The following is a 12074-nucleotide window of genomic DNA, read 5'->3' as shown; positions in this document are numbered from 1 at the left end:
TGAGTCACTATTACCAAATCCTGCTAGGACCTTGCTCACCACCAGCTCCAGGGACTTCACCTTTCCTGCACATAGTTAAGACTCTAGCTTTAAGAAAAAAGTATCCAAGTACCTTTGGGGAATTTTCCCTCTGCACCTGTTAACTGTATTTAGCAGTCACCCAACCTCCAAAAGGAGGCTTGGAGTGAGTCTTTTCAACAGCATGAAAACATTATTCTGTGTTGAGCTTGCTTTTAAATACAGTTGCTCACTGTTTGTAAGGTCGTAATTAATCTGGCTTTGAGTTTCTTTGCTGCCAAAACATCTCCAAGGTAGGTTTCCATAGCTGAAATGGACCATTCAGACAGTTAAATTGAGAGATAAAACACTGCATACAAATTCAGAGCAGAATAAAAATTTTCCAGATCTAGTTGGCTCTTGAATACATAACTTTACTTAAGAAAGTTCCCCAACATCTGGTTCCTTTTTTTCTGTGTAAGGACAAGCATGGGGGGAGGAAAGTATGCCATCTGTCCTGAAAGTAATTAATTCATTCCTCTTAATGCTAGGTGGAAATCACAATTTTACCAGTCACAGAAGAAAGCTTTAGAAATAATCTATTACATAACCTCACACATGCAATTGTTTGATACAGGACAATGTGTTCACTTTTAACATGAAATTTTTCTTACTCCCAAACATAACACCTTCAGTTTGAATTTAATATGCTAATATACAGTTAAAAGACAATATAAGACCTGAGTTTCCACAGAGGAAGTCACTTTTGAAATGGATTTTGAGAGATGGACAGGGTTTTTACCAGGTGATAGCTAGCATTCCAAAGACAAGAAATAAGTGTTGGCAAGGATGTGGGGAAAAAAGGAATCCTAGTGCACTGCTTCTGGGAATGTAAATTGGTGCAGCCACCATCAAAAGCATTATGAAGTTTCCTCAAAAAATTAAAAATAGAGGGATGCCTGGGTGGCCCAGTCAGTTAAGCATCTGTCTTCAACTCAGGTCATGATCCAGGGTCCTGGGATCAAGTCCTGCATTGGGCTCCTTGCTCAGTGGGGAGCCTGCTTCTCCCTCTGCTTGCCACTCCCCCTGTTTGTGCTTTCTCTCTCTCTCTCTGACAAATAAATAAATAAAATGTTTCTCAAAAATTAAAAATAGAAATATCAAATGCTCCAGTAATTCCACTAATGGGATTTACCTGAAGAAAATGAAAAAACTAATTCAAAAAGATATATGCACCCCTATGTTTGCTGCAGTATTACCATACTGCAATAGCCAAGATATACAATATACAATAGCCAAGATATAAAAGCTACCCACATATCCATCAATAGATAAATGGATACGGGAGATATTACTCAGCCTTAAAAAAGAATGAGATCTTGCCATTTGTTGATAAAATGGACAGACCTAGAGGGTATTATGATCAGTGAAATAAGTTAGACAGAGAAAGACAAATACCATATGATGTCACTTGTAGTGGAAACTAAAAAGCAAAACAAATAAGGAAAAGGGGTGGGAGGATGGGCAAAATGGTTGAAGGGGAGTGGAAGATACATGCCTCTAGTTATACAATAAGTCACTGGGAGAAAAGGCATAGCATAGGGAATATAATTCAATGATATTGTAATAGTTTTATGATGACTGATGTTAGCTATATTTGTGGTAAGCATAGCAGGTTATATAGAATTGTCAAATCACTATGTTGTACACTGAAACTACTGTAACACTGTGTATCAACAATACTTCAATTAAAAGAAAAGATTTCAACCAGATAGAATCTGAAATAGAAAATCATTCCAGGAAAAGAATAATGTGGAAACTTAAAAATAAATGAACATAATTTCTGACAGCTAGGTCTAAATATCACTTCTGAAGAAAATTAAGTCGCCACAAATGACACTACTCAAATAGCTACTCCCTCTCCCATAGCCTTCCTTACATCCTTGTGATCCTCCCCCTGCCTGCCTCCCCCCCGTTCTATGAAACAAACATACCACATCAAACAGAAAACTGTGACTCTAAGAAAGGAAGCTCGGCTTGACAGGAGCAAAGCTGAATAGCTCTCTAAAGCCTGACTCAAAAGCTCTGTCATTTTCGTCTTACTGCCATTTAATGATAAATGATCCTTTCCCCACAATCTGCCACTGTTGTTAAACAGGGGTCTTAACAGGGCCCTCCCACCTGCACTCTGCCTTTGTAATTAGTACATCTGGTCTCTGTGCATATATTTCATGGGTGACTCACATATAAGCTAAGTGATAGGTAACCAAATTACAAGGCTATAAATACATCAAGTGTTGGCCTGGAAAAAAAGCCCAAGTGGTTTATGAAGTCAGCAATATTCTGACAACTGATCCTTACAACAGAGCTTAGTTTTCTTTCCCTCCCTCCTCCTCCCCACTTAGGTAATTTGATATTACACGTGTCTCCAAGTATAAATCACAAGTGAATTATTGGAAAAAGGTAACTTGGGCCTGAAAGATTTTAATTATAGCAACATTTTTTATTCATAAGAAGTCTTAGCTGGACCATCTCCAAATAATCTTCATCTACCCAGAACATTTGGAAATAGGCAAGAAGTCTTGGTATGTAAAGCAAACCTGGCCATTACATCCTCATGGTATCATTTTGTTTTTTCTAAGTAGGTGTTAGCTACTGAATGTTAGAAAGAAATCCGAAGAGTACCATTTCCCAAAGTGTGTATCAAAAGGACCCCAAAATTGATGGGAAACATTATAATAATGAAGATAATCAACAATAAATGGAAATTTATAGTTAACACTTTGCCAGTTTCTTCTCTCTAGTTTACCTTCCTCACCAACAATAGAGCTATTTTTATTTAATTTAAAAAATTATCCTTTTCCTTCTAAAATCTTCTCTTAGAATCAAGACTAAGCATTTAATCTGAACTCTTCCTATATTATTATTTGTCATGACAGCTCAGACTCCTCATTGAAAGCAAGAACCATGTTTTACCCATCTTTTTACCCCTATCACCTACCTGTAGAAGGGTATACTTGATATGTTTATAGTATTGTAATTTGGTAGCCTGACACAAAATTGGAGATTATCGAACATTTGTGTTGAACTATAAGTGAAACCTTATTAAGCAAGATGCCTGAATCCGTGTGTGTCAGTGTGTGTGTATGCGTGCATGCTATCTGTGTAAGGCTTCTGCAAACATATTGTTGTTTTACAGCTTAAAATTTAACCTCCTCAATGTGACATAGGAATTTTTCCCAGTCTGACTCCAGTCTTCCATTCTGGCATCATCCCCTGTTCTTGTACCTCAGCACCATATCTAGATTCAGCTTCTCCGATGTCAAGCCAAAGATTTGCTCTCCTCCTAGGCACACTGCCTAGACCTTTATGAATGATGATCTCACTTAATGGAAGTTGAGTCTTGAGGCATTCCCATAAAGGTCAGAAGCAGAGACAAGAATGAGTTGTGGAATCCAGGAAACAAAAGCCGGAAAACCAAGACATTGTAAAAGAATGGGAGAAGAAATTTCAGCTTAAATATTATTTTTTCTAAGACTAGAACATGACTGTGAGTACTGTTTACTTATTCACGAGAAAACGGGGAAAGGGATGGGCTTTGCTCTGGGAAATAAATAATTAGAAAATTGGTCCCAAGTACATTTTAACATCTGGAACAGAACTAGTTTCACAAATACATGCATAGTCCCTTACACACTATCTCATGAAGTAAGTTATTTTATTGGCGATTATGGGTGAACACGAAGTCAACACCACTGTTCCATCCTCCATGTTTGCTATCATCTCTATCATAAAGAACTCAATTTCAGTTGATGACATCATCAGAACAAGAACAGTGAGGGATTTGTGTTGCTTGGGTCAATAGCAGCCTTTCCACTTGGAGTAGGCTCTCCACATACCCAGAGCCCTGCAATGATGGAATCAGACCACCACACAGAATTAGACCACAGAAAATACTGCTCAACCAGTAAGGGCTAGGGCTGCAGGGCCCCCAGCAGACTTATAGACAGAGAGATGCTGAGAAACCTCACTTCCTGAGATTGAATGTGTTCATCAGAAATCAGTATTTGCAGAGTTTTATAGGTGAATCTTCAGGCCTTAACCATAACAACCTCACCAAAGGAACAGAAGCCTAAAACGGCCACATGACTTGCTGAGAACATGTGGCAAATCAGCAGGAAAAAGTGTTTCCCTCGGCCAATTTAGCGCTTCATCCTCAGAACCATATTCTCTCTGCTTTTAAACATATCCCTGCTCCATGGACTATGAACTTTCCTTGGAAACATGAAATGGTTGCACTTCCTAACTGAAGAATGTCTCCATTTCTCTGGGTTGCCTTCTCTTAAATCTTTTCTTGTGTAAATTATAACAAACCTCTCTTTTTCACTAAGTAGAATTGGCTCAATGAGATCAGCTGCCCCAAGGTAATTGTCTCTGCTTATAACTGTGGAGCTGCTGTGGAAGGGCAATTCTTTCCTGCAAAGAAAGCAGACTCAAGACCAAAAGAAGAGATGGATTTCCTTTGAGGCAAACTGCATTTCTCTCTATAGCTGCATCCAAGAACTGAAGGATTGGGGAGGAGAATGGCATAAATATATGTATAGGCTCATAGAATGTTTTAGCTAAATGAAGAAACTGAGGGCCAGAAAGGTGATGTGACTGTCTGAGATAACACAACAAATTATTAGTAGACCTCTGACTAGAACTCAAAAGTTCTAGCCCCTGATTTCTTAAAAGAGGAAGCTGAGGAGAGATGCTTGGCCTGAATGTGGATTCTGTGGCTGACCAGCTGTGTGACATTGAGTAGGTTTCTTAAAGTCTCTACTATTTCCACATCTGAAAAATGGGGATGATTGACCTTTGCATTTTTTAAGGTTTAAATTAGTGACTATGTGATCAATGTTTAGGATGATAATTATTGGAACTTACAGAGCAATCATTGTCAGCCTCATTCTAGCTTGGGATCTTCCCAAGCTTTCCAACAGTGAATCAAAAAAACAAAACAAAACAAAAACCTGTCTGGAAAAGGGAAGAAACACCATGGAGCTGGAAAAGAAGTTTATATAAAGCCCTGCCATCCCAGTCACCTTAATACCTTGGGATGCTTTAAGGCAGGCTACAGTAACTTTCCCTGTGTTGAGTTCTTTGCCAACTAAAATTAAACATTTCTTTTCTTAACTTTTAAAAATTATGGTTCTAGGATGCATCCTCTCAGTGATAGCACTGCTGGTCATGCCAGTCTGTATGAAATTCTTTTACCCAGTATGTTAAGATGAATGAAGCTGTACAGTTTCTCTCCCTCCTCTCACCAAGCCTGTCACCTCAGGGTTTCACAAAACTTGAGTTCAGTTGTATGCTTTGATATTACTTCAGATTAGGAAAGAAAATGGAGAATTTCTCCATGAGTGGCTGCGAACAAATGAAGGTGACTAAAGCTGACTCCATTGATGATGTCTCATTATAGCACAGGAGCCCTGAAAAGGCACACATATGAACAAATAAGGTCTTACTTAGAAGAAGACAGTGAATTCCTGCAGTGACCTTAGGAAGGAAGTGTCTGGGTATTTCTAACATCATGAATTAGAGAGTTGAGGTAGTACTAGTATAAATTTGAGAAATGCTAAAGAGTAACTGAAAGAAATAGGAAGAGATGAGGAGGCAAAATGAACAAAATGCCAGATATGCCCACATGCCAACAAGGAAGACGTGTGGAGGTGAGGTGTGAGAAGAAGTCTGTCACAGTGGCCAATAAACCATGAGGGCCAAATGTTTGGCTTGAATAACTCAGAATCTGCTCCCTGCCTACAGCAGGGCTTGGCAGTGAGTCAGCAAATCCAGCAAAAGAATTTCTTTTTCAGGAACCAAAGACAGTCCATTTACACACACACACACACACACACACACACACACAAAATCTTGTAGATACACCCTTTATCAGCAAGGAGAAAAACATGGCATTTCTTTTTTAATTTTTAATACCATATATATCAGGGTGCCTGGGTGCCTCAGTCAGTTAAGTGGCTGCCTTTGGCTCAGGTCATGATCCCAGGGCCTGGGATCAAGCCCCATGTTGGGCTCTCTGCTCAGCGGGGAGCCTGCTTCCCCCTCTCTCTCTCTGCCTGGTTCTCTGCCTCCTTATGCTGTCCATCTCTCTGTCAAATAAATAAATAAAATCTTAAAAATAAATAAATAAAATCATGTATATCTTTGAAAATAATCAGGAACCATTTGTCAAGAAAGCAAAAGATCTATTTAAGTATCATTTTAAATATTCTTATTAAGAATATGCTACATGTCTTATACTAATTTCTTCTATCCCCTCCCTTTATGAAACGCAAAACAAAAACACAAGGATACAAACAAAATGTTAACAGTGGCTATATCTGAGTTGTGAGATGACAAAGTAATTTTTTTCCTTTTCTTTGCTCTTTGTATTTTCTAATTTGCCTTCAATAAATATGTATTTTTCTAATATTTAAACATGTATTATTTTTCTAATTTTGAATATTTCAAATATGTTAAAGATAACAACAGAGTGAGCAAAAGCAAAACATTTTCAATGAGCAGCCTTACTGTTTTATGATGTTCCCTCAGATGACACCTCATTAAACCAGCAAGTACCAACTACAAAATCCTCTAGAAAGAGCAAGACCACCAGGGAAGGACAAAGGGAATTCAGCACACAAGGAAACCACACAGATGATTTCACAGTCTTACAAGAACACTGAAGCCTGTGTAGTGACTATTAAATATACACTTTAACGTTCTGAGGAGGCTTGGTAGGACATCAGCACCTACCAGCCACATGAATAGCAAAAGTCCCCAAACTACGCCAATGCCAGATAGGCCCCGTACAACTTAGTTGGACCTTTCCCTTTCCCAAGGGTACTCACAGTTTTCAAACCGGGCATGGGTTTAAGTACCAATTAATTGAGTGTGGATAGAGAAATCCCTGTAATTGAACCTAGTGCTGTCTGATAATGTTTTCAAAGCAAAGACCATTTGGTTCTAGGTATCAGGCAGACTACAAAACAACTATGCACTTTAGAATCTCTCCTGCTGCTCCATTAATGAAAAAATTTCCTTAAAGGACCCATTGCAGAGGCTCAGTTTGGTTTCAAGTAAATTTTCCACCACCTCAGTGGTGAGAAAAACCACAATATTGGAAACCCTGATCCTTCCTTTAAAAAATGAAGTTGTTACCAAACAAACTCTCCCAGGATTGCCCTGACTATTGGCATTTAGTGCAGGATCATCAGTCCTACAAACTACAAGTATTTTATACACACCAGCGATCACATCACCTTTAATTGTCCTGTTACAGGGTCTTTAGTGTGCCAGAGGTGACCAGCAAACTCATGTTGTCCATTCATTTCAACAGACATGTCCCCAACTAAAGGCAGCTGGGAGTAAGCAGAAGAAGCAGAAAAAAGAAGGGCTGGGACCTAAGGAAGGAATGGAGGCTTTTATGAGAAGCTACAGTCCAATAAACAATATTTGAAATGAAAAAAGACACATTTGGGCCGTTATTAGATGTTGTATCTCAGGGGTCAGGTACCATGAACAGACAGGAGAATAGCTGGGCACAGGTAGAGGTTTATCTCTGATCAACCCCCAACCTACATCTCATTTCAAGTAGCTGGATCTCTATCTGAATCACTTACCTGGTATTCGAGTTCATCTAAGCCCTTGATTTTTTTTCCACAGGGTTTATAGGTATACTCATGAATTCCAGCCCTGAGGTAGAGGCAGCCCCATCATGCTGCATGTCAGCTTTTTGTTCTGTATCTCAGTTTTTCTCCTATATTATGGCTTACTAAATATGGTAACAGGGTGAGCTAGAGGCATCTATAGCTGGGCTTGAGCCCCAAATGCCACCTGTGTGACCTTGGGCAAGTTACTTTTGTAAATAAACTTCAGTTTTCTTATCCATAAAGTGGGAGCAATAGAGCTTCTTTATCCTTTGGGGCACCTGAGCGGGTCAGTCAGTTAAGCGTCTGCCTTTGGCTCAGATCATGATCCCAGAGTCCTGGGATCCAGACTCACATCTTCAGACTCCCTGCTCAGCAGGGAGTCTGCTTCTTTTCCTGCTCCTGGACTCCCACTCTCTCTTGCTCTCTCTCTCTCTCTCAAGTAAATAAATAAAACCTTAAAAAAAAAAAGAGCTTCATCATCTTAGAATTGTTGTGTAGAATTTGAGATGCAAAATATAGTACTTGTCACATGGTAAGTTCTCAATAAATTTGATGATGTCGATGGTGATAATGATGACAAAAGATGAGAATATCATGATGAAGAATGGATCTTCTTAACCTTGGCCACCCGCTACAGACTCAACTACACTACAGTGGTCTCAACTGGGAATTATTTTTTGCCTCCAGACTTTTGGCAATATCTAGAGACTTCGTTGGTTCCTTTAATGAGGGGGACAACGGGAAGGCATCAGGGTGTGCTACTGACATCTAGCAGGTAGATGCCAGGGATGCTGTTAACCATCCTATCATGCACAGCACAGCCACTCCCTCCTACAACAAAGAATTATCTGGTCCAAAATGTTAATAGTGCCAAAGCTGAGAAATCCTGCTTGCCAGACATCCATGCTTACCAGCATCTCCCGACTTCCCTTAGCCCTGGTGGTCAATGTGCCCCCAGCTGGGAGCTGTGGCTGGTATTTAAGACCTGACCCTTCCCAGGACTGGCCCATCCCACCGTCTCCTGAGCTCCTGAGCCCCTACTCTGTGGGATTCTTTGTCAAATGGCCACCAGGCTTCATTGCTCTGACCTAAGTCCATAACAGCAGGCATGGAGAGAATGACCAGGCCTTCCCTCTGACCAGCAACAGGAGAGAAAATGCTTCCTGCAGGCCTGTGGCAAAGAGCCACGTGAAAACAAGCGCAGCAGCCAGTCAAGCGTTCCACCCAAACTGGCTCCACACCAGGGCCAGACCATGAGTCACCACCACATGCTGCCGCCTCTCGCAGTGACCTTTCTTTATCCCTTCACTAGTTGTAAATCTTCAGGAGCAAAACAGCAGAGAACAGACTGGGAAGGCCCTGGCAGAATATTGTACCTGGCAAATGCCCAAATCAAAATTCAGAGTTAAGTACCCAGGCCCTGAATAAATGCCAATCACAGCAAAACCAATGCTCCCCTGAGCTATCCCTATGAACCAGAGAAGTGGACACATGGAGCCCCCTCTCTTGACATAATTTAAATCCTGTGGCAGTAGTGGAGCATCCTCTCCAGGAGAAGGAACAGATGTGTTTAGCAATACCCAGATGGCTGGGGACAAATTGAAGGACCTGTGTAATGTTTGCCCATAATTCATGCTTTCACCAAACCACACTGCACCCCTAAAGAAATCTTCCTTGTGTCCCTAATTCCTCTTGGGTCAAATGGAATTAATACTGTCTTCCATGAAGTATTGTGAGAAACAATTAACATAGGTTATTAAATAGCGCTTTGGCTCAAAATAAAGCAAAACTGGATTTTTGTTTCTGCTTTTTCAGAGGCAAACCATCATGATGGGAAAAACACCAGTGGATGGGGCAGCTGCCTTCTGCAGGGGAATTCTCTCTGCCCAGTCTCACTGGAGTTATCTTTCCTAAAGTGTAGTCTTCTAACCACCTGCATCAGAAGCACCTAGAAAGCCCCCAACAAGCAGATTGCCAGACCACTACCAACATGGAATTTCTGTAGATTAAGCTTTGGAAAGTACCCTTTAAACAAGTTCCCCACTTGAGTTTTATATTCACTAAAATTTGAGAATCTTATACAATGAATAATCTCTGGGGCAGTACAACCACAGTCATTATTTCCAAGAGTAAGAAGCAAGATTGGGTCCTTCATCTTTTTCTCTCAGCCTATGTTGCCCATCTTACGCAAGGAGAATTCCTGGACAAGATGGAACACATGCTAAATGACTCATCTGAACTAAATTGTCCACCCCCACACTTATGCTTATAACACAACAGCAACACATTGCCATTTGCCCTTCTTAGTTTTGTAATTTCTCCCAACACTCTTGAAGTTTAAAAGGACTATTTCCCCTTTGCTGTTGGATGCCTAATGTCCTGAGCAAATTCCCATCTCTAGCACTTGTTATCAGGGAACTAATCATAAACAGAACTGACCCATAGTCAGTGAATCCCTCCTCCCACCATCCTCTACAGTTGTTCTGAGAATTTGGTGTGCATTCCAAACATTCACATTCATTATCCTTATAATGATCTTGTGAGACATAATCTCCATTTTGTAGATGAGGGAACAAAACCACCAAAAGGCTTCACAAGTGACAGAATTGGTACTTGACTACACTATCTGACTCTAAACCCAATGCTGTTAGCAGCTCAAATTCAACAAACCCAGTGCTCTAGGCTATTCTGCCTCCTGTTGTCTGTAGAAAATTATAAGAAAGCAGCAGCCAGTTGAGTATAGTTGTCTAGAATTTAAAATTCTCTAACCATACTATTAGCAAGCATGTACATGCAAAACACAGTATAATTATTTGATGACTACTTGACCAATCAGTTTCATCAATTATGTAATATAACTTCACAGACTTCTGAGCTAATAACAGCTAGTAAGTGTTAAATATTTGACACTACTGGGGCACCTGGGTGGCTCAGTGGGTTAAAGCCTCTGCCTTCGGCTCAGGTCAGATCCTAGGGTCCTGAGATCAAGCCCCGCATCGGGCTCTCTGCTCACCGGGGTGGCCTGCTTCCCTTCCCCTCTCTCTGCCTGCCTCTCTGCCTGCCTGTGATCTCTGTCTGTCAAATAAATAAATAAAATCTTAAAAAAAAATTTGACACTACTGTTCTAAGTGCTTCAAGTTATTCTAACTCATTGAAACCTCCCAAACATCCTTCAAAGTTGATACTACCATTGTTCTCTCTTCACAGTGGAGAAAACTGCAGCAAAGAAATATTTAGTAAGGTGTCTAAGGTCAAGCATCTAGTAAATGACTAGGCTGGGAAAAATACCCAGATAATAAGGCTCCAGAACCAATACCGTTGCTAACCCACTTTACTGTGTATTCCAGTATTAACACAGTAAGAGCTAAAACAACAAAAGATAATGGCTGGGGGTTGTGGGGATCCTGCTTTCCCTAAAGATCTTTCTAGTGCCCTAGAGAATTTTATTTCTTTGAACCATTGGTTTCTAAAATGCTATAGAAATCAAAGACCAATAAAATGCTGAACAACATAGACGATGAAAGCTCTGAAATGATGTGGAATTCTGTCATAAATAAAGTCCCAGAAAGATTCCACATCTGCAATGTGCTTTCAGCTAAGGCAGGGAGGAGCTTTGTTATAATTATTACAATCTAATTTAAAGCTGAAGCCAGGCTAGAGGAAAAAAAAATGAAAATAAACTCTCTCCTAAAGCTGTCAACCTGGCTGTGACCTCCAACTGTTTTAGTCACTAAAACCTTGTATTTAATGGTCACTTTTATAACAAACACTAGGAAAGAAATACAAAGCTCTAAATCAGAGTTTATTTCTAAAGAATGGAAAAAAAGGTGTTGGAGTGCTAAGGAAAGCCACAGAGAGATGGTACCACCATGATACCCTCCTTGCTGGTAATTATGAAGCAGCATCAAGCAAGACCTCCAGTTTCAAACTGTAATCCAATAACTTTTCTACCCCTGTTTGAAGGGAATCCCCACTGCATGTGCAGAGTCCTCATTTCCAATACCCCCAGTGACAGCAACTTCTGTCCATTCAGTTCAGACCTAGAGCTTCTACATTCATGCTTCAGAATGATTATCTCTCTCCAACAGTGTATATTTTACATGGTATTATTGTCATAGGAAGTAAATACTGGGTGGCCCAAGTGAAACTCTCCCACAAGCCTCATTAAGAAAGTACCAGAGCATTCATCTGCTAAGCCCCCAGGATGTGGTTTATCTCTGACTATGTATGACATCTTTTAAATTCTTCTGCTCAGAAGAACATTCCAGAGATGTTACTGCGGACTGCCACTAATTGCAGAACCAAAAGACCAAATGCTAAGACCACATTTGGCCAGAACTGTTTTCCAATATTTATGAGTTAGTGTGATCAAACTAAAGTCTG

At 40.2% G+C, this 12074-nt stretch overlaps 1 long non-coding RNA gene across 1 annotated transcript; it reads right to left on the bottom strand.

The window, feature by feature from the left end:
- Positions 1 to 1064: 1064 nt before the first annotated feature.
- Positions 1065 to 8876, bottom strand: LOC125094293 (uncharacterized). The gene is made up of 3 exons (XR_007125442.1): positions 8780 to 8876; positions 7302 to 7442; positions 1065 to 1102 (listed from the first exon to the last, which is right to left on the bottom strand). It is a non-coding gene; the product is annotated as an uncharacterized LOC125094293 (long non-coding RNA).
- Positions 8877 to 12074: the final 3198 nt, after the last annotated feature.

The sequence above is a fragment of the Lutra lutra genome, chromosome 2, assembly GCF_902655055.1.
Source record: "Lutra lutra chromosome 2, mLutLut1.2, whole genome shotgun sequence".
NCBI lineage: Eukaryota > Metazoa > Chordata > Mammalia > Carnivora > Mustelidae > Lutra > Lutra lutra.
This window is presented reverse-complemented; position numbering and strand designations above follow the sequence as displayed.